The 23,263-nt window shown below is 48.1% G+C and overlaps 1 protein-coding gene across 1 annotated transcript in view; it reads left to right on the top strand.

Annotated features, from left to right (window-relative positions):
* The window catches only part of TENM4 (teneurin transmembrane protein 4), a 745,685-nt gene that overhangs the window by 221,718 nt on the left and 500,704 nt on the right, over positions 1–23,263 (top strand). The window contains exon 4 of the mRNA XM_057553431.1: positions 11,606–11,707. The gene's annotated coding sequence lies outside the window, so the exon portion shown is untranslated. The remainder of the gene's footprint in view (positions 1–11,605; positions 11,708–23,263) is intronic.

Here is a 23,263-nt window from a genome sequence, read left to right as displayed (position 1 = left end):
TGCTCTTCCACACCTGGTGGTCCTTTCAGTTCCTGTGCGGGACATTGGTCTGGGACAATTGGATCAGTCAGTGAAAGGCCACCTGTGACAAAGGGCCTGAACAGAAGCAGAAAGCAAATGCATCAGGGTTCAGAGCCCCTGTTCTGACTGTAAGAAGCTGACCTCTGCTAGGAAACTTGCCTGCCACCAAGGGGCTAGCTCACAAGGAGAGCTTGCAAAGCCATTCTCCCTCAATTTCTGGTGTACTCTTTTCTCCATTGTCTCCTTCTCTGTCCCAGCCTGTGCCTGTCTGTGTATGTATACTTTTTCACATCTAAATTCTTCTTTAGTAACCAAGAATGCTCTCTCAGCCGTCCCAAAAATGTTCTCCTATTTTATTCCTGTCCCCGTCCTCTCTCAATAAAGCATGGCTTCTCCCACCTGTCTGGGTTTGGAAGGACCAATAATAACCCTTAAGAGTTGTAGGTATCAACAGAGACAAGATCCGGCCACATCACATTAAATCTCAAACATCTCACTGGATCTGCTAAGAGATGTCTTTCTGGATCTGTCTCAGTTTCATTAAAACTCCTGGTTTCCCTACAGAGACTCAGCACACCCTGACCTGCCAAAGGATTCTGAAGCCTCACAACCAAGCTCCTTGGCATCCCTTGCATCAGTAATTGGCCTTTCCCACATTAGTTTACTGACTGACAAGAGAAGTCCCATTCAAGCTAGCTAAATTCATGGGGGAAAAATTAAAAAGCAGAGACCTGACTTTGTCCTCCTTCCAGGGATGCCTTTCCAACCTTCCAGTGCCTGACAGGTGCCTCACTGATCACTTATTCCCTCCTGGGCTTGACTGCAGTGGTCAGTTTTGCAGTGGTTCCCTATCCCAGCCCAAGCACTGGGAGGCTTCATGCTTTCATTGTCCTCGAGGCTGCAGAGTGGCACTTCCACCTGCAGATTCTTTCTCAGCACCTCTATCCATCAGAGTCTAGGCAGTGAAATGGAAACCACCATAGGTCTTTCAACAGAGGGAATTTAATATAGGGAATTGGCCACACAGTTAATGAAATGGCAAAGAAGCTAAATGGTACAAGTTGAATCATCCCAGAGATCAACAACAACGGGGAACCACTATCACCCCTAGACCTGGAGGTACAATGAGAGCAGGTGATGTTTCTAGAGCCCCAAAACTGGGACAATCCAGCAGGAGACAGAACCATTTTATAGGGTCAGGACCTGAAGCGACAGATGTTATGTGGCCACTGCCAAGGATGCTGTCTAAAACAAGCAAGAGAGAGAGAGATACCCTCGCTTCTCTCTTCTTCTTACCTCCAATCTGCTGCCAGGGTCCTCCATTCATAAGCCCACCTGTCCAGAAGCCAGGGAGCAAAGGATTCTGAGCATTGCAGTTCCCCATGAGATAGAGCGGAGGAGCAAGTGTGGGGAAGGGGCCTGAGAGCAAACAAACGATGGGCACAGCATCCATTCAGTCCCCTCACCCTCCCCACCCTCTTTGTTCAAGGCTGAGTTGGCCCTCACCCCTCCCAGAAAACTGCTTTTTTTTCTAATTTCTCTCATCAAGACAGCTGGCAGCTTGATACAGGCATCATATTCTTGTTTGTTCTCCTGGATTGAACAGATGAGGGAAAAAAACCCAGGATCCTCCTTTACTTTGGGGCAGGGCAGTGAGCTCTATAATCTCTGCAGTCATCAAATCTTGCTCATGTGGATAATTGCTGTCCCTAGTCCTTTGGAGGAGAGCAGTTTCTCTCTTCTTTTGTGGGATCGTCAAGGTAGAATGATTCCGCTTATTCTTACAACGGTTGCAGCCCCAGAGGCTCAAGGACAGCTTGAACAATTATCTTCTATTCTACAAGAGCAAACTCATAAGCCAGACCCCGCTATGCAGCTACATTCTGCCCGGGAGGGCCCGTGTGCACTGGTTATTCCAGAGGGCTGGCGAGTTGCTTCAGGGGACCTCAGCTCTTGTCCAGGATGGCTAATACTTTCCAAGCCGCCTTCCCTCTGACTGCCTCTCTCCTCTGCTAGCTTGGAGCCCTTGCTGCTGACGTAGGAGGTCACACAGAGGGGAATGTGGACGGGAAGCGTCCAAGGGCAGAGCAGAAGAAACAAAGGCCCCTAAGTTTATGCAGCCAAGAAAATAACATGAAAAGAGATGAGGGATTTGGGCTGGACTTGTTTTGTTTTGGAGCATTTCAAGGGGCCAGGCACACAGTTGTGTTTGGATTGGGAAGAAAGGCATAACTGTGCAGAAGAAAATCCTTTTCAGATTTTATTCTGGCTGTTACTGGATTAAAGAAAACAGCAAGAGGATTAATCTGTGCGAATATATGAAAGCTGTTGCACCCAGACAGGAGGGAACCCTGTCTCTTCCGGGGACCTGTTTGGACAGCTTTTGGAAGCAGTGGGCTTGCTTGTCCATCCATCACCATTCTGGTCAGTTCAGCACTGCTTGGAGCCACCTACATTTCTTTTCTTTTCTTAACATTAATGATAATGATGATGATTAAATATTAATAACAGTGCTGCTTAGGACTCTTGATTCAAAGTGACAGAAACCTCAGAATTAACTTACTCAAAACAGAGGGGCTTTTACTACTGCCTCATCGAATCCAAGGAGTTGAACCTTGCAGCCAGAGAAAATGCAGCGATGCAGTGGAATTGGGTTCACAGTTTTAATTCTGTTAAGATTTGTTCTGTTTCTTTTTGCTGCTCTGGTCACTTCTCTTATACTTGTGAACTTCTTTCTCTCCCTGCAAACCAGCTCTCCCTATTTTTTCCGTGTTAGTTTGCAGGGCTGCCATAACAAAGCACCACAACTGAGAGTCTTAAACAACAGAAATTCCTTGTCTCACCGTTCTGGAGGCTAGAAGTCCAAGATCAAGGTGTCAGAAGGACCGTGTTCCCTTTGAAGGGAAGGGTCTCTCCTCCTCTCTCATGGCTTCTGGTAGTTCCTTGGCTTGTGGCAGCATAACTCTGATCTTCTCTGTGTCCAAATTTTCCCCTTTTTATAAGGACACAAGCCATATTGGATGAGGGCTCACCCCAGTAAACTCATTTTAACTTGATTACCCCTGCAAAGAACGTGTCTCCAAATAAGGTCCCATTCTCAGGCATGGGGGCTTAGGATGCCAACATAACCTTTTTTGGAGGACACAATTCAACCCGTAACACTCACATGGCCACTAATAGCTAGCAAATTTTCATATCTTACAATCATCACTACTAGAGACTACATTCTTCTTCACTTCCTGTTTTCAGAAATCCCAGGGAAGAATTCTAACTGGTCCAGCTTTGACCAGGTTCTGCTCTCCCCCAGAACTGTGATTAATCTGGCTTTACTAAGGCACCCAGCCTTGAACCAATCAATGACGGCCAGGGAGGCAGGGTCCTTCAAGAATATGACAATTCCATCTAAAAAACAGCACAAATGCTTATTTACGAAACAGACTCAGACATAGAAAACAAACTTATGGTTACCAAAGGGGAAGTGGAGGGAGGGATAAATTGGGAGTCTGGGATTAACAGATGCACACTACCATATATAAAATAGATAAACAGGCTTCCCTGGTGGCGCAGTGGTTGAGAATCTGCCTGCCAATGCAGGAGACACGGGTTCGAGCCCTGGTCTGGGAAGATCCCACATGCCGCGGAGCAACTAGGCCCATGAGCCACAATTACTGAGCCTGCGCGTCTGGAGCCTGTGCTCTGCAACAAGAGAGGTCGCGATAATGAGAGGTCCGCGCACCGCGATGAAGAGTGGCCCCCACTTGCCACAACTAAAGAAAGCCCTCGCACAGAAACAAAGACCCAACACAGCCAAAAATAAATAAATAAATGAATGAATAAACCCAAAGTTAAAAAAAAAACCTGTCAAATACTAAAAATAAATATTATTAAAAAAAGATAAACAAGGATTTACTGTATATCACGGAACAATATTCAATATCTTATAATGGACTATAATGGAAAATAATCGGAAAAAAAAATTTATATAACCTAATCACTTTGCTGTACACCTGAATCTAACACAATATTGTAAAGCAACTATTCTTCAATTAAAAAAAAAAGAGTACGACAGTTCTCATAGAACCCATGAATCTGTCAGATCAGCTAGTTAATGCTGGGTACACATCACCCCCAAATCATAGTGGCTTATAACAACAAAGGCTTTCATTCTCTCTCATGCTCCACGTCCACCATGGGCAGGAGGAGGGGTGGTGTTGGGGGAGGAGGAGTGGTGTTGGGGGAGGAGGGGGGGTGTTGGGGGAGGGCTTTCTGCTCATTGTGGTGCCCCAGGGACCCAGGCTGACAAATCATCCCAGCTGTGCCAGTCTTTGTGCCAGAGGGAAAGAGCTCTGGAGGGTCCTGCCTTGGCAACGAAATCTTCTACCTGCAAGTGGTACACCTGTGCTCACGCCCACTGGCCTCAATTAGCGAACGGCCCTACTGAAATGTGCCACCCACCTGTGCCTGGAAGGCAGCGAGCCAGAAGTGGTTGCCAAACAGCACTGATGACACAACCCACACGATGGGAGCCCTGGGAAAAGTGGTTCCCAGAAGCAGGGAGGAGCGTCCCCAGAATAAGATGGGGCGCTGCACAGTCACGTCGTAGGGGAGCACTCCCGGGCCTCCCCGCCCAAGGAAGGGGCAACGGGGGAGACAGTGAAGATTGCAAACACCTGGCTTTGGCTGCAGCATGGCGGGTCTGAGGTGAGAGTGGCAGGGACCGGGCTGGAGAGATGGCCAGGCTGGACGGGAAGAGAAGTGCCTGTTTTGGGGGGGGGCTTTGATTTTGTCCCAGAGACAATGGAGCACCAACAAGGGTTTCAGGCTAGGAACAGCAGGGTCAGACTTGCATCTTAGGAACAGCAGTGGGCGTAGGATAATTTGAAGGAAGGGACTGAAGAGCACTAGAGCTGCACAGAGGTCAGGGCAGGATTTAGTGGTAGAAACAAGTAGTTTGGTGACGCTCTGGCGTGGGAGTGCAGTTAGTTGTGACCTGTACCACAGAGATGGCTCTGTGGAAATGCCGGCCTCGGCACTGGCTCCTCAAGGAGGAGCAGGGGGACGAAAAAGGAGGGAGACGCTTTGCAGGCTGACGGTGAAGCTGAGCAGAGGCCTGGGGGCCTGGGAGCACTCAGGTGGCTGAGGACAAGAGTATGCATTTGTCGTGCACATTCAAATCGCAGAATTTTTTTTTTTTTTTAGGATCATTTCAGTAGCCAAGTTTTTTTCTTTTTTTTAAACACCTGATCCTTGGGGTCATTTGCATTCTTAATTAATTAATTTATTTATTTATTTTGGCTGTGTTGGGTCTTCGTTTCTGTGCAAGGGCTTTCTCCAGTTGCGGCAAGCGGGGGCCACTCTTCATCGCGGTGCGCGGGCCTCTCACTGTCGCGGCCTCTCTTGTTGCGGAGCACAGGCTCCAGACGCGCAGGCTCAGCAGTTGTGGCTCACGGGCCCAGTTGCTCCGCGGCATGTGGGATCTTCTCAGACCAGGGCTCGAACCCGTGTCCCCTGCATTGGCAGGCGGATTCTCAACCACTGCGCCACCAGGGAAGCCATCGCAGAATTTTTGATGGTGTGCTTGAAGGGCTTAAAGGTGAACACTGGTGAAGTAAAAGCAAGATTCAGAAAACTGGGAAAACTTTCCGCTGATTCCACAAACATCAGCAGGTTGCTTTGTAGCACCTGAGAGCTGTTTACTCCCCACCCTGTGCTTGCTTCCATGCCACCTCTTATAGTCAGAGTTCTTGTGCATCCCCGTAAGCAGGTGATCTTTCTCTGGTGAGAGCCCAGTCTCTTTCGTCTTACCCTCAGGCAGCTGAACGCTGATGCCCCCACCTGCTCCACCCAATCTTCTCCCTGACAAAGGTCCCTGCAATAGCATGGATCCGCCTCAAGCCTTTGCAAGATAAATCCGCATGTGGTGCGGATTTGGGGAGCTCACCTATGAAGGATTCATGAGCCATCGTCTGCCGTGGCTAACATTGAGAGCTGCTGGGGAGGACACAGGGGGAGAACCACACAGGAGAATACTGAGTGGAAACCTGGATACAGCCTATGGGCCAGAAAATGGCAAATGAGCTCCACCCACCTTCCCTGCATGAGAGACCCATCCTCACCGGCCCCCAAGTCTGGGGCTGGCTCACTGGACCCACGGAGGTCCTGTAAAAAAAAACTCTTTCAGGTCTTCGTGAATGAGGATACCCAGTGAAAAATTCACAGGATGATTACATAAAACCATCTGCTGCCTTTATTTCCCCCTGTGTGCATTAAAAGTGCACAGCTGCTCGACATGAAACATTCCATTATGCTGCTGTGTGGCTCACCAGCTGGGCTTGGACGCTGGGGGCCGAGAGGAGGCGATGTAGGAGGGGAAGCGGGTGGTGAGCACGTCCAGGGATTTCTGCCTGGATCTGAGTGTCTCGAGCAGGACAGTCCAGATTTCTCCACCCTGTGGATGTGCTCTCTGAAGGAGGTGTTCTTCTGTGTATGTAGTAGATTCTGTCGGTGAGTTTGTCTTTGGGGGTGTGTATGTGTGTTTTTCTTTTTAATCTGAAAATTCGTCTTGGGGTCCACAAGCAGCAGCTGGACCAACCATAATTAAAATGAAATAACCTGCTTCCTTCAGTCCTCAGGGAGAAAAGCTTAAAAAAAAATCAGTTTTCTAAGTGGACTCAGGAACGTGGCGAATCTTCTCTTCTCTCCCTGTTTACTTGAAACAAGTTTCATGGCTTTGCTTTTCTTTGGAGTCAGAGGAAGAGAAGGGAATTAACCTTTGCTGAGCATGTATCCCCATCCCAGGCACTACACAGGGCTGTCCCAACTGTACAAGCCAGGGTTTGAATCTAGTTTTAATGCTTCATCTCCTTCCCGTCTGCCATGCACCATTCTGGTATCCTGTTAGACCCCAGGTCTCTCAACCTCATCCGATTCTGTCCAGGGACCCGGGAGGTTTGACATTATTAAGATGTTATTGAATATGTTGGCACATATAATTGGCTTGGGTTAGGAACCAAAGGTCTTAGCAGAGTAACAAGGTGAAGCATTCCATGCTAATGATTCCATGCTAAGGAGATGGTTTTCAGAGGATTGGATCTGCTCTTGAAGGTGTTGCTTAGAAGTCACTCTGCAAACCAGGCTGGGAAAATAAAATCCCAGAAGAACTGCAGACTGTGTGGTTTGTTTGGATCTCAATTTAACGGAACTAAGGTAGAACGGGACATCTGTGTGCCGGGAATTGAAGCCACGATGGTCAGCGTCTTCAAGGAGGTCCCATCCTGGTGGAGAAGGACATGTTGACAAATAATTCTAAGACACTGGTAATAAGCGCTAGGTCAAGGGTATGAACAACCTGCTATAGCTGCAGCATTTTTTCTCCAAAAATCCATTTCTTCAGTTGGTAACTTTGTGAGGAGGAGAGCAACCTCACTGGGAGAGTGAAGCCAGAATGTTGAACATAAAAAGACAAGAAGAAATGATTACACATTCTTATGTATGTACCAAGGGCCTGGCACTTAGTCTCTCTAATCCCTTATTATCATTCCCATTTAATAATGAGGAAATTTAAGGAGCTAAATGGTTTGCCCAAAACCACATAGCTGGTAACCCGGTGGGGTGTGATTAAGACCCACCCTATTTGCTTCCAAAGTCTCTGCTCTTGCCACTGCACCAGGCTTCCTCGAAGAAAGCCTGCACCCTCGATTGTCAGGTGTATGGTACAGCCATCACCATGTCCCATACTTAGAATGAGGAAATCTTTTTTTTTTTCCCTTGAAAAAAAAACAAGTTTTAGCAGCAGGCATCTTGATGGGAGTGATTCATAATCATCCTCTCAAGGCTGCAGGTGGAGTACATCGAGTCCTCTGGGCAGTCCTCCCAAATAGTGGAGTCAGCCCATAGACGCTGGGTTCTTCACTGACATTCTCCATGGCCCAGCAGAGTCTTGGGTATTCAAATATGTTCCCCTGGGCTCCTGGGTCCACTGCTCCTGTGAAGCTTAGCTGAGAAGGGAAAGGCAAGCATTCCTTATAAGAGAGGAGGGTGGTCTCCTGCTACCTTTGAAATTCTCTGCAAGAGACTGTAGTCCATGTTGTTTCGGACCCAAGTCAAGGTATTGTCTTTTTTGCTTGATTTGGGGTCACTTTGGGGAAAGCTAGCAGGAGCAAAGGCACTTGGCACTTAGTTTCATCTGAGCCTCTCAAAAGGCAGCCCAGGAAATATCCTGCTTCCCCCCATCCTAGGGCGGGAGGGAGGTACGCTGGGAGCGGAAGGTGTACTGGGGGGTCTGGTGTACGTGTCTGTGCAGGGTCACAGCATGCTTTAAGGCTCACCTGGAAAGGGAAAAAACAGGATCCAGATCTCGTCTCCACCACTTCCTAGCTGGGGGATTAGGGGCAAGCTGCTGAAATTCCCCAAAGCCTCATTTTCTCGTCTGGAAGGAATAGGCTTGCTTCCTACGGCTGTTTAGAAGGTTAACTGAGATCAAATATGTACAAGCACCGAACCCTCTGCCCAGTGCCTGGCACACAATTAGCTCCCTCCCCTGCCAATTTAAACTGTGCAAGCTTGCCAAATCCATCTTCCTACAGCACATCTCCAGTTACATCACATCTCTGCTCAAAAGCCTTCGGTGGTTCTCTGTCACTCATTGAATAATGGCTACTTCCTCTGCCTTGGCTTTCAGGGCCCTGCTCATTGGGGTCCACGTCCCCTGTCAGGTGTGATATCCTCTGCTTCCCTCCACACAGCCTGCACTCATTCTTTGTCACGCTTTCTCCTCCTGTGACTTCCTTCCTCACACGAATGCCCTGCCCTGTCCCCGTGCCACCCCACCTGACACGACCTCTGGTGCAAGGCTGGGCTGAAACGGTATGCTGTCCAGTCATTGCTCCCTGATTTGTCAGACAAGGTGGCCTCTCCATTCCTCCCTCCTCTCACTGTTTTTTTCTGTATCCACTTACAAAACTGCCAAGTATTTCCATTACTTGTGGCCATGTTGTCGTATTTTCCTTGTCATCCTGTGAGTTTCCCGAGGGCATGGTTTGCTTCTCAGTCATTGGTGTGTCCTGAATCACACCTAACACTCAGCATAGGGATGAATGAGTGAGTGAGCAAGTAAAGGAATGAATACACCCTCATTTCGACCTAACTGGATTTCCCTTCATAAAGTGCTAGGGCATAAGTATAATACTTCTAAAACCTTTGGCCAACCCATGGGTATTTTGGTTTCATTAACAGTTTGGGTTTCATTAACAGTCATGTGGTGCTTATTGGAGGTACAGCCGGCTGTTTATATCCATGGGTTCCACATCTGTGGATTCGACCAACCACGGATCAAAAATACTTGGGGGAAAAGTTTCTAGAAAGTTCCAAAAACCAAACTTGAATTTGCCCCACTGGCAACCACTTACGTAGCAGTTACATTATATTTACAACTATTTCCATATCATTTACATTGTATCAGGTATCATAAGTAATCTAGAGATGATTTAATGTATATTGGGAGGGTGTGTGTAGGTTTTATACAAATACTGCACCGTTTTATATAAGGGACTTGAGCATCCATGGATTTTGGTGTCCATGAGGGGGTCCTGGAACCAATCCTCCTGCATGTGCCACGTGATGACTGTACCTTGAAAAAGAGGGAATTCAGGGATACACGTTGAAAATAAAAGTAAATAGAAGAAAAGGAGTTGAGCCTTTCCCTGGAAGCGTGGCAAAGATGAAAGTGGAAGAGGAGTAAAACTGCAGTTCTGCAGCTTCTTAAAGGGGCGGGGGGTGGCTTGGACCAAATGAGACACAGATGACGGCCCAAAGCACAAGCTTTGGCCTGAAGCTGTGGAGGCAGAGTGGAATTGTGGGACCTGGACAAAGGAGAGGGGTTTGAGAAAGACCCTGAGTGTTTCATCCAAGTCACAGGATAGGACTAGGACCCCAGCAGGACCCTTGGGGGCTAAGCCAACAGCTTTGAGTCCTAAAATTCTCAAGGCTCTGGGCATATGGGGAGAGGCCCTTACACAAGAGAAAGGGCCTCTTACCATGTCCATTGTTACAGTAAAACAATTTCCTGCCCCTCTCTGAAATTTTGGAGAGTAAACTGATAATGAACAAGGTGTAGTAAATAGAAATTAAGGACACAATAACTATTACTGCTCATTTGAGATACATAAAATGATAGTCATCTCCTATGTAGCGTACTGCCAATTTTTTATTTTAGTGAATATAGCATGATTTATCAGGACTTTTCTAGGCTTACCTCTAAACTTTGACTTGTTGATTCTATTTCGGCCCATCAGGTCTTCTACCTGGGGGGTGTTCGGGAGCCTGATCCCCGAGGGAAGGGTTACTCTGCACTTGGGCAGAGGCTGGCGAATGTTCCCACCTAATATAGTCACTCTGTGTTTAGAATAATGAGAATTTACAATAAAGAAACAGGAAATGCAGATGGAGCTAGCAAAATTTCACACCTAGGAGAATTTTGTCTTTAATGACGATTACCAGTAATTCCTCACCTCATAATAGACAATAATGTTTTCTTAGCTAGGCTCCTAGGTATATTTGGCAAATAGGTATTCAGGGAATTTCTCAAACAATGACTTTTTACCTCAGGTGCCTAAATGTATCCTTCATGCAGTGTCCTTTAGCCTAGAGTGTCTTTTATATAAAAAGCTCCTCCTCTTGCAATGACCTGAGTATGTCTGCGATCAAATCCCAGCTCCTCCTCTTGCAATGACCTAAGGCACATGGCTTACAACCTTTCAGCCTCTCCATACTCTTCTTTTGAGTGAGATAGGATTTCTTTTATTCATTTCACAAGCCTTTATTGTATACAGATATCTGCTTGGGCACTGGAGGTGCAGAGATGAATCAACATCGTCACAGAATTCTAGGGGCAGAAAGGACCTCACACGTAGCCTAGTTCAGAGTTTTTCTCTTTCAGACAGAGGCTCAAGGAGGGGAAGTGATTTACTAGAGGTTTGCAGAGTGATAAGCAAGTGGGCCAGGGCCAGGCTCTTGTGTGTAAGGAATTCTGCCTACGTGACTCCCAATACTCCCATATGGTATATCACAGGGAAGATGGGCCCATCCTATAGGGCAGGACACCAAGGTTCAAAAGGCGCAGTGATGTATTTATTTGCCCAGTGAATCAATGGCAGAACTGTTGCAGTGGCCACTGCCTTGGCCACGTGTTCTACCCGCTCCCCACCCCCATCACAGCGTACAGTCAGTCCTTCACAAAACGCTCTACTTTGCTCCAAGCTGCCTTTGCCTGGGTTGTAAAGAGGGCCGATCTGCAGTCCCTGCCCTTGAGGGGTTTGGCCAGCTTGAGGAAACATGTCAACAATGGCCGTCAGACAAGACCAGATGAGATGGGAGGAGAAAGGAGGGTTGCAGAGCGTGCGTTTGTGTGGGATTCCCAGGGTGTCTGGGACCCCACTTGCTTCTCTTCATGGCTGTGGGACCAGTAACAAGCCCCCTCTCCCTACTGGTGTGCATTTGCCCTGACTGCCAGGGGCAGATCTGTGAGATCGGGTCAAGGACACCTTGCCCCCGCGCTCACTTGGGTCTGTGTTCTCTGCTTTAACAGAAGGGATCCCATCTCGTCCTCCAGGATCCGATGGCCCTGGAGAGAGGACTGCAGGGCACACGGACACTGCTGACTCTTCAGAACGTGCTGACATGCAGCCAGGTCAGTCCCCTTGTCTGCTCTGATTTTCTGCATCATCAACTGCAAACCTACGGTCTTGATGAGAAATGCCATCTTGGAATCTGAGAAGAGGCATACTTTCTGTTTGAAGGCTTTTTGCCGCTAAGCCACATGGGGAGTGGAGGAGGTCAGGCCAGGGTGGAGGCGGCTTTCTCTGAGAGCAGATGCAGTAGCAGGACGGGTGGCTGCTGGAAGCCAAGCCAGGAGCCAGCATGGTGGGCGGATGGAACAGGCAAGGGCCAGGCATCCAGCGAGGAGGTGATGGGGGAGCTGGCAGCCAGGAAGCACCGTGCAGGTCCGGGACCACAGAGGCCGCCATGGCCATGAGAGTCATAATGGGGCCCAGGTCACCAAGGGCAGGGTCCAGAGTTTGGTGGTTACACTTCAAGCTGAGTTGAAGTGGAATCAGAGGCATAGCTGGGAATGAGGTAGGAGGAGGTGAGTGGACGGCTGCCCAGAGGACAGGCGGTCCGGGGACCAGGTCCAGCCGGCCAGAATGGCTCTCCAGAGGCTTTCCTTACACTGCTGCGCAATAACAAAAACAGAACACACTTGGGGGGTGTGGGGGGGAAGTAGAAGGATGTTTCAAGCTAGAGAAGAAACATGGCAGAGAGAATGTTCTCTCTGTTCTGTCTGCCATGTTTCTTCTCTAGCGTGAAAGGGAGAATCATACATAGAGTCTGGGTCATGAGGAAGGCTACAGAAGCAGAGGAAGGAGCCAGGACCCAGGGAGTGAGCCCTGTGTTGAAAACCTACTAAGAACCAAGCACTTTTTGTCTTCGGGGCAATCTTGTAGGGTAGAAGTCTGAGTCTTTCTAGGCTCAGTTAATGCTGCAGTAATAAATGAACTCCAGAATCTCAGTGGCTTAACACAGTGGTTTATTTCTTGCTCATGCTACCTGCCTAACCCAGGTCGGTGGAGGGCTCTTGCTCTACCTAGTGACTCAGAGGCCAGCCTGATGAGAGCTCTGCCGTATTTTAGGTGTAGCCCCGGGAACAAGTGGTCACCTTGGTCTCCGCGGCAGGGGAAGAGGTAGTCAGAAGGTTAAGCGCTGGCTCTGAAATGCTTTGGCCCAGAAGTGACACGCAGCCTGTGGGCCAAAACTAGTCACGTGGTCCTGCCTGATTTCTAGGGCTCTGGGAAATGTGGATATTTGATGGGCAATAACTGCCTCTGCCATAGTAGATATTATGATTTCCATTTTACAGGTAAGATAACTGAGACTCAGAGAATGTTTTTCTTTTACATTTCATTTAGTTGTTTTAATCTGGTGTACCTACCAAATAACTCACATTCGGACCTAATAATATTAACACATTCTAAAGGGATTATAAGTAATTTATTTTTTTGACTCAGAGACATTAATTATCTTGTCTGAGGTCTCCCAGCTAAAAAGCACCAGAGCCTAGATCATACATAACCTCTGATTCAGTCATTTATTTAGCAATTCAGCAAAGACATATTGAATATTGACAAAAAGGCCCAGCACCATGCTAGACTCTCGGGATATAACAGGGAACAGAAACAAAAACGAAGGAAGCTTCTGCTCTCAGCCTGATGAATGTTTATAACTACAAACTGGGATAAATTCTTGGCAGTGGAGACATAATGGTTCTCTGAGGACACCTAGTAAGATTTTTGCCTTTCATAGAGAGGAACAGGTAAACTAGGGTCACATTTATTGACGCATTGTGCCAGGTACTTGACTGATGCATCTCATCGAACTGCCGCAACCCCAAGAGGTAGTTCTTACAATTCCATTTTTAAGATAGGAAAATTGAGGTTCACTCAGCAAGGGAAGAGGATCGGGCTGAAGGTAAACTCTTCAGCCCCATCCATGCTCACTTGTAAGGCGGACGTGACTGTTAAAATTAAAAATTGAATCTCCTCCTCCACTGCATCTAAACCCAAGAAATGTGGTCTCCTCATCCTCCTCTAAATCCCCCCATCCAGGGCCTTTCTTTCGTTGGTTCCCCCAACATCCCACGGTGTTACATGTGAATGCAGCTCTCAGCTCTGCCAGAGGCGCCTCTTGGAGCCTGGAGACAGGGTCACTCATCCCCACCCAGAGAGCCGGGCCCAGAGCGAGGCTTCTTGAACTCACCTGCATTGAGAGAGAGAAGAAATTGCAGAAACATAGGTAGCAGGATCTGAGCCTGGCGGGATGGGGTTGAATTTGAGCCTTGGTACTGGTGGGTCCTTCTGTCTGGAATGGTCCCCCTTTTCTCTCTGGCCTCATCTCCCCACTTCCCTCCCCTCGCACTTTGGGCTACATTTACACTGACCTCATTGCTTTTCTCCCCTCCTCAGCACATGTGACCACCTCCTCTGTCCCCACACTGGTCCAAACCACCATCTCAGACCTGGATTCTTGCAGTGGCCTCCCCGGGGGGACCTGCTGCCACCCTTCCCGCCCAGGATCTGACACAGAGGCGTCTGTTAAGACATCAGTCAGATCAGATCACTCTTCTACTCAAAGCCCGCTAATGGCTCCCCAGCTCATGTAGAGGAAAAGCCACAGGCCTCACGCTGACCCCCCAGGACTCACCTGAGCCGGCCCCGTTTCCCTGCCAACCCCATTCCTCACTCATGCCAGTGGCCTCTTTGCTCTTCCTGGAACCATAAACACACTCCCACCTCAAAGCATAAGTCATAGAAGCCTTTTTCCAGTCTTGGAGAGAGCTCTTCATGCAGAGGGAACAGCAATGATTAGATCTCCAGGTCAACATCCAAGGGAGCAAAGCACAGATGCGGCTGAATCAGCAAACCAGTGTGTTTGCTGCTCAAGAAGCAGCGGGAGGCCACCAGCGTGAGCAAAAGTGGCTACAGAGGAGGTGAGAATGGAAGGCGGTCCTCACCCTCTGGGTCTCTCTGTGCCCCTCTTCTGTTTCAGTGTTTCTAGGTAACATTTCTCTCCACCTGACGCACTGTATATTACTCTGTAAATTTAATTGTCTGTTTTCTATTCTTCCCCCATTGGAATGGAAGCTCCATGAAGGCAGGAAGTTACTTTGTGTTGTTCCCGGCAGGGTTCCTACACCTGGAACATAGCAAGCGCTCTGCCTGCCCATCAGGGCCACGCCCCTGCAGCACATCACACAGGCACTGTCCCTCCATCCCCATGGGCCCGGGCAACCACAGATCCTCATCTGTAAGCCCCTGGTGCCTGGCACACAGGTAGGGTCCAGTTACTGTTTGTTGGCCTGAGCTGAGTGGACCAGAGCGCTTTGGGCATTGCAGCCCAGGGGCCCTGTCCTTCTCCTCTGCAGGTTCCCTCACCCTCAGTCAGGAGGCAGGAGCCCTCGTTCCCAACTGAGTCCCCTCCTGCTCAACACCTGCCTCGGAAATCAGGAAGATGAGGCAAATGGGACACTAATGAAATTCAGAGAGAAAACTAAATTGGGAGGTGTTGCAAACACCATGGAGGAGGGAGATGTGGTTTAAAAGGCTCACTCTCTCTCCAGGGTGGGAGGGGGAGTGGGGGCATAGAGAGAGCGCTGAGCTGGAGGGAACATCGCACGGGCCCGCCGCTGACACCTCCGTGTGGGGTGGCCCGTACATCACTTCGGCTCAGGGGCCTCACTGTTCTGACTTTAAATGAGGGACCTTTTCTTTGCTTGACTCATTCATTCATTCATGCCTTCCCACCACCTTGCCAAAAAAGATGTGAGTGGGCTACCAAATTTTAATTGATTAATTAATTAAGACCAAGAGCGTTTCACGCGAAATTAAGGTAGAAAATAAGGGAGGAAAATTAGGGAAAGGAAGAAGAAAAGATGATCAGATTCTTGAGAAAGGGGGGTTGCAAACCACTCTCCACAGGATGGCACAGGTTCTTGTGACAAGCGCATGGGGCTGTGAATGTGAAAGATCTTTAGGGATAGGAGAGCTCTGGTCCCGTTGCAGTAAGGACGACCAGTGTCTCCGAGTACTTCCTAATCCATTGTCTGTTTCTTCAGCTGTAGGCATTGGCTGGCTGCTGTGTGGCAGGGACCCCTCATAGCTCACTTTTTTCTCTCTATCTCGTTGAGTGCTCACAATACCCGACAAGGTGGTCTTTCCCAGCTTGTTTTAGAGGTGAGGTGATTGAGGCTCAGAGACACTGAGGTGCCTATCTCTTCAGCAAATGGTGCTGGGACAGCTGGAGATCCACATAGAAAAACATGAAGTTAGACCGCTTCCTCACACCATATACAAATATTAGCTCAACATGAATCATCCACCCAGCACCCTGGTGGGTGCCACTAGGGTAAGCATTGCCATGGAAGAGTGTTGGGAGGTCGAGCCCTCCTGTTGGAAGGCTTAGGATGCCAGGCAGAGGAGCTGGCATGTTCTGTTATTCTTGTTTAAGAAATGAGAAGCCACTGAGAGTTTTTGCACAAGCATTGATGACTTGATGGTATAAAATTGACATGTGCAGAGGACTGTGGTCATCAACGGGCAGATAAAAGTCAGCCACCACTCATTCAAATTCACTAGCAAATAAAGTCATGTCAGTGATCTAGAAGAGAAGGGGAAATGAGGAAAAGGAGGAGGAAAGAAACTAACAGCTAATCAGGTACTCACTGTGTGCTAGGCCTTCACCATGTTATCTAATCATCACAGCAGTTAGGTCGTATTTTCTCCATTTTATAGATGAATAAACTGAGGCATCCATTCCCTCTCCCCCTTGCTCAGGATACCTTACTAGTAAAGGTAGTGCAGAACTGGTAAATGCAGATTCAAACCCAAGTCAGTCTACTTCTAAAGCCCACGATTGCTTTTCCCACAACTCCACCTGGGCTTGGCACTGTTTCTTTGACCTAGCATGTTTACTGCTACATCCTGCTCTTTTTAAAATGCGTTTCTATCTTATCTTTCAAGTACACTTTTTAGCTCTTGGAATGTCGAACAGGAACACCAGTTATGCTTTTTTGTTCCACCCTTTTGGAGTCTACCATGGCAGCTCCCCTGCACACAGCAGACCGTCAATAATCCCACTTTTGTATTGCTTACTTTTCATAGAAGACTTGGCCATTATTGAGATGTTAACTATTACCTAGCGTTATTAGTGACTCAGAGACGACTGAGTGGTCAGGCCCTGCTAGAACCATCCATCCTGGTTGGCGATGGGAACCTGGGAGGTCAGAGGGCTTGGGACAGATTCATTATTTTGCTCAGGGTCCAGTTGGAGAAATAATCCTAATTGGAACATCCTAGTTCTTGTATAAATACTGAGTAAGTCAAATAAGGCTTCTGAGGCTAAGAATGTGTTGTGCCAATTATGGCAGTGAAGCAAGGATAAAAGAACATTGATTGAACTCTTACTGTGGGTTAGTATCTGTGCCGGGCACATTGCATATTTTATTCTCATTATGAAAACCTATGTGTTCTGGGCTCTATGAGATAGGGATACCCTCATTTTCCGGCAATCAAACAGAGACACAGAGAAGAATCTTGCTCAGGGACACATACGTCCTAGTACCTGGTGGAACTGGGGTATGAAGCCAGGTCTGTTTGACTCGCCCTTGGGGGTCACCACGCTGTTCTCCAGCTGGAGAGGAGATGCTGAGTCTTGTCCCGGCGAGGCGCCGCCATGCTTCCACGTGTGAGGTTCAGTGGTCCAAGCAGTGCCGCCATGGCCATCCATATCCTTGTGCTGACTTCAGGCTCTTTCTGCCCAGACCATCTGTTTATCCTCCAAGATTCCTTTTCCCTCCCTGAGTTTGCACCTTCATCTTCACTCCAAGCACATGGCATGCCCACCACCCTACCATGCTACCGTCCTCTTTCAGTACCCTGTATCTGCTTCATCAATGTCTGGGCTCAGTGAACACATAGATGGTCTTAGGAGGAGGAGGAAGGATCCGGTGACCTAAGGCGAAATCTAAAAGGTGATACAGATGGAGCTTGAAATTCAGGAGTTCCCTATTTGCTCAAAAGAGGAATCCCTGTGAGGGAACCATTTTTGCACAACCTCCGCCCATGTTTTGGGAAGTGAGAACTAGGCAGCCGTAGAAGCCGAGGGTGGAGTTCTGCCCTTCCCCGAGGCCTGCAGGGGTCGGGGTTCATGCAGGGATGCAGCCACTGCTGCGGATGTCCCTGCCCTTCTGCACCCCCTTTAATGTAATCCCTATTTACCTGTCCCCCATCACTCACGCTGCACAGCCCTGGGTGTACAGACTGATTGCAGAACCATTTATAAACCTGCTTTATTTCCAGATGGGAAAGTCAGTGTCATTCCCCTAGGTGGGTTCAATGACCAAATCCTCATAAAGGTAAGGCTTTCTCCCTGTTGCTAATGGCATCTTCAGCTGCGCGTCTCCATGGCCAGTTTAGCCAAAGCAGCCAAGGTCATGGCCTAAAGGCCCTCTTCCGAGGCTGTTGTAAACCTCTGTCACTATATTGCCTTGACTTACCTGCTGTGAAATGGGTGTGCTTAGGTATCTTCCACCCCCCCACTTTTTGTGAAAGCTCCCCAGGTGGGCAAGAACAGCCAATCAGCATCTCTTAGCACAGAATCCTTTGCCTCTTTGGATTCTAACCCTGGTGGAGAAGCCGAGTGTGCAGAAAACGCTCCAGGAGTGAGAACAGACATTTGTTGGGTACCTATTATATGTCAACCACTGCACTAGGCATTTCACAGTCCATTTAACCCTCACAACTACCTGTGAGGTAAGCATTGTTATTTCTGATTCACTGATGGGGCCATGGAGCCTCAGAGCGGGTCAATGACTTGAAGGCACGCAGCTGGGAAGTGGGGGAGGCTGGAAGTGAATCACGGGCATCTGCGGCCAAGCCCGACTTCTGCCCCCTGGGTTGAAATTAATAAGAACCACGGCAGCGAGAGCCACCGTCGGCAGCGTGCTCATGACACACCTGACTTGTATTAGCTCACTGAATCACAGCAACAACCCAGGGATATCAGGTACTCTTACCGTCCCGATTTTACCCATGAGGAAACCAAGGCATGGAGAAGTGCTTTCAGAATGAAACATTTCCTGAAAGTGGGTGATCAGGAGGTAAGCCCTAGCAGTCTGTCACCATTGGCTGCTCTGTCATAAATACGTCTTGTCTGAAATGAGCAGAGGCCTTGCTCATAGGATGTACTTAATAATATTTGGCTACTGATAATGAACTCCATGATGTTCTTCCTACCCACTGGAGTTGGAATTCTGGTTGCTGGTAACAGCCTGGGCTAGCCACTGAGCTGCCCCTTGCCGTGGGAGACTTCTGATAGGTCAGGGGATCCTAGAGGTGGAATTCCAGATGTTAGGAGCCAAGCATGGTAGCAGGATATATAGTGGAAGAGAGCAGGCTCTACAGTCAGGCTGATGGAGTCCAAGCTGCCTTACCAGCTCTGGACTCGGAGCAAGTTACTTGATCTCTGCTTCAGTTTCCTAATACATGAAATGGTTATAATAAGAGCCCCTATCTCAATGGACTGTTGTACGGATTTAAAATCTCATAAGATGCTTATAATCAGGGGTAACTCAAAAAACAGGTGCCCAATAGCTGAAGTGTTGTATCACAGAACATCAGTTGACAGAGTTGGACTTATGAGGTGATCTAGTTCCATGCTTTCATTTGCAGATGAGGACACTGGTGCCCAGAGACAGGCAGTGATTGGCCCAAGACACACAGCATTTTCGTTTTCTGATTCCAACGCTAGGGTTCATTCTGATACTACACACAGACCATATATAGAACAGCCTCAAGAAGCCCATATGTCAGTCTCATTTATAGACGTTTTAGTTGGTTATCTTTCAACCTGTTTTTTATCTTTTTTGAGAGTCTCTTCTTTGTTTATGCTTTGACTACCCTTATGTATTTCTTTAAATATTATACACATTTATTTTCTGAATCTAATCATTTTAGCACCTGTAGTACTCATAGGTCTGATTCTTTTGTTCATTATTTCTGCTGTCTCTTGCTCATGGTGGCTCATTTCCTCCCATGTTCTGTGAATTTTCAAATCATGGGTTCATGGTTGCTAAAACTTTGTGGGGCTTCTTTGAGGCCTGAGTTGAAAATTAATTGGTCCAGAAAGGATTTGCATTTTCTTCTGTCAGGTACCTGGTGGAACCATCGACTTGGGGTCACTTTAAATTCAATGCTCAGCTTGGACTTAGGGTTCTTTTCTGGCCACAAGGTAAAATATGCAGTCAAGCACCAGAGCCACGTGAGGACCACTTTGTGATTGGGAATTTTCAGAGGAGACTTTAAAAACTTTTCCTTTCCCTTCACCCAGCCCCAGGGCCAAGTTTCTTCACTGTCTCCTTTAGTGGGGTGGAATTTAGTTTTTTTCTGATTCACCTGTTCATTAAGGCATAAATGTCTCCTTTTGAAATCCTAACCTAAGTGAGGTCTCAGTCTGACTTCTACCTTTTGAAGGACTTTGACTTTGCTACTTTCCTTGACCCTTTAAAACTAAAATCCCCAGACCACTAGGGACTGGCAGATACCCCCCCAGGACCCCCAGGACTGTCCCCTGCTCAGTGCTTGGGAACCTCTAGGGATTCGTGATATCTCGTGGTCATCTGACCTCTGAGTATTTCCTTCTCTTTCTTGACAGGTCAGCGCTCTATATTTTTTTTAATATTTATTTGTTTATTTATTATTTACTTATTTATTTTTGGCTGCACCGGGTCTTAGTTGCAGCATGCGGGATCTTTTAGTTGTGGCATATGGATTACTTAGTTGCGGCATGCGGACTACTTAGTTGCAGCATGCGGGATCTAGTTCCCCCACCAGTGATCGAACCCAGGCCCTCTGCATTGGGAGCGTGGAGTCTTACCCACTGGACCACCAGGGAAGCCCCTCTCTATATATATTTTTTAATTGTTTGTTTATATGTTTGTTTAATCTGGTATTTTCCATGTCCTGCATTAGGGGAATTCCTTAGAGTGAATAAGCAGCCATACTGATGGAAACAGAATTTGAAAGTGGTCACCACTGTCTTTCTTTGGTGTGAACAAGGCGCTTCATCAGCTAGAATTTCCCTGGTTATTATGGGTTGGCAGTTTACTGTATGAGTCTATGAAATACGCCAAGAGAGCCAAGGGGAAGTTTCCAGATAACAGGCCAAGTCCATCTCTCAGGGTCATCCTCATCATCACTCTTCTGAGGTCTCACCCTGAGGTTGCTCATCTCAACCCCACAGGGGCCTTGACCAAGAACATTACCTATAGATGTTGTCAAATGAAAACTCTGATTTCGTGATAGGGGCCCAGAGGTTACCTTGAAGCAGGCCTGCGTGTCACTGCTATGACCCAGCCGTCCCCAGCGTGATCCTTGCTAAAGCTTTAGCCACGTGCAGCAGAGGCAACATGAGCAATCTCACGTTCATTCGCCCGTTGGTTCATTCACTCCACAAACACTTACTGAGTACCTGCTCCGTGCTGTGCCCATGTTAGGCCTTGAGACGCAGAGGTGGATAAGCCATGGTCCTTCCTCGTGTGTACAAGGACATTTACATGGAAAGGACCGTTGTCTGATCGTTGCTTTGGCAGAATGAAACTGGAGGTGGAAGGCAGCCAACCCAGCCTCGGGGAAGGACGTCTAGGCAGGCTTCTCATAGGAAGTGACAAATGAATGTAAAGTATGAGGAACAGAGAGCACATCTAGAAACAAAAAGACCATGGCTTGCCAGTCCCTCCAAAGAAAACATGAACACTGCACTTGAGAAGAGATAGCACATCTTATTTTCCCTTCCTGGTTTGGGTTTATGGGGTAGACATTGCTGTCGTCCACTCCGGGGCCAGCACTTTGACCCCGCTATGATTTACACATCCTCAGCAGGGGCACTGCCATCCCCAAAGGGCGAGATTGGTCCTTGGGAGTTCGGGGTGAAAAGAAATCTCAGTTATTACAATGGCTCGTGGTCCTCCAAAGAGCCCAGTACATAACAGATATATAGTATATGTGCGGTATTAACATTTCAAAGGAAGTAGGGGAGTTTGGGGAAAAAAAGTCTATAAAGCCTTCTTAGCAGCAGGGTTTTGGGAGTGCGGGGTGGTGGTGGGAAGGATTATAGTGAAAAAAAGACAGAACCGCTGGTGTAACTGGATGAGCAGACGCGTTGGAGCCAGATATACCTGTTGAAAGCCACCTCTCTCACAACTGGTATAATCTTGGACAAATGAATAGCTCTCTCTGTGCCTCAGTTTCCTTATCTGCTAAATGGGATAAGAACACCTACCCTCATAAGGTTGTTCTAAGGATTCAATGAAATCATACATGTAAATCTCCTGGCACTTAGTAGGTACTCAATAAATGTTATTAGGCGTGAGTTCCCTGCCCCCACCCAGCCTAACATATATGTGTTCAAGAGAGGGCCCAGAGCTGAAGAGACTTGTTGCAGAAGTTGTTTTAATTGCAGACCATGAACAGCCTGTATAGGAGAATTCCCCTCTGGGGCCACGTGAATGTGCAATGTCCCAGGAGCTCTTGGAATTATCCAAGAGAGGGATCGGGTGATCCATGTGAGTTATCAAAGACAACATTTCCCGGTTCTTCCTTCAGAGACACAATTAATATTCAACCTGTTTGGAGCAATTCATGTCAGGGAAGCTGAGACATGCAGGTGGAGTTAAAGCTTTTGAGTGATTGTCTTTTAAGGGAGAGAGTCTGGGATTTTCCCAGGGGTTACTAGTAAAGTTGGGAGGCTCAGCTCAAGCTCCTGGCCTCTGTACCACTGTTTAGGGAAGACACTGTTGACTCAGCGCCAGCCAGGTGGGGTGTGAGTAGGAGGGAGTAAGCTGTGGAAGGAGGGAGGAAGGATAGCAGGAAGAGGAGGCTTGGGTGGCCTTTCTTTGTTACCCCGAGACTCCATGCTTCGCTCTGTCAACATCCTCACCAGTGCCCCACTGAGGGCCTGCAGAGATTAGAGTTACCTGAATAGTGCCTGGCACAGAAGAGGCCCTCATTACGTATATGCTGAACAAGTCATTAACTTTCTCCCCTTCCCCTAATAATTATAACTAATATCATTACTGAATACTGTGTTGTTTTACTGCTTTATCTCAACCCTCACAGTAATTCAACTATTATTCTCATCATCATCATCCCCATCCCCCTTTTACAGATGAGGAAACTGAGGCTGAGAGAAGTTAGGACATTACCCCAGAGGACTAGGTTGCAGAGCCAGGGCAAGAAGCAGCTCGCCCCGCTTGACTTCCAGCCCTGAGCTCACGTCCACTCTGCCGTCTCTGCATCTTCCTGAGGGCGAGGCCAGAGGCTGGTGCAATTCTGAATCCCAGTGGCTGGCACGAGGAAGGGAGAGAGCCGTGCTTTGCAGCAGTGGGCCTGGCTGGCCCCCTCCTACTGCTCTCCTCCCCCAGCACCTCCGCAGCCCCGATTCCCATCTAGGCCTGTCCGAGTCAGGCGAGACTGGAGCGCGGCCGCCTCTATATTGCTGACACGTAGCCCAAGCCCATGAGCAGGGAGTGCGGCGGTGCTCCTGGGGGCCTTCTTTCTGACACCTGCTCTGTTTCCCCACAAGGCCTGTCTTCTGCAGTGATGAACAGTGTCTGAGTGGGTTCATTACCTCTGCTCAG

Source organism: Balaenoptera acutorostrata, chromosome 9, assembly GCF_949987535.1.
Source record: "Balaenoptera acutorostrata chromosome 9, mBalAcu1.1, whole genome shotgun sequence".
Lineage (NCBI taxonomy): Eukaryota > Metazoa > Chordata > Mammalia > Artiodactyla > Balaenopteridae > Balaenoptera > Balaenoptera acutorostrata.
Note: the sequence above shows the minus strand (reverse complement) of the source record. Positions and strands in the feature narration are given on the sequence as shown.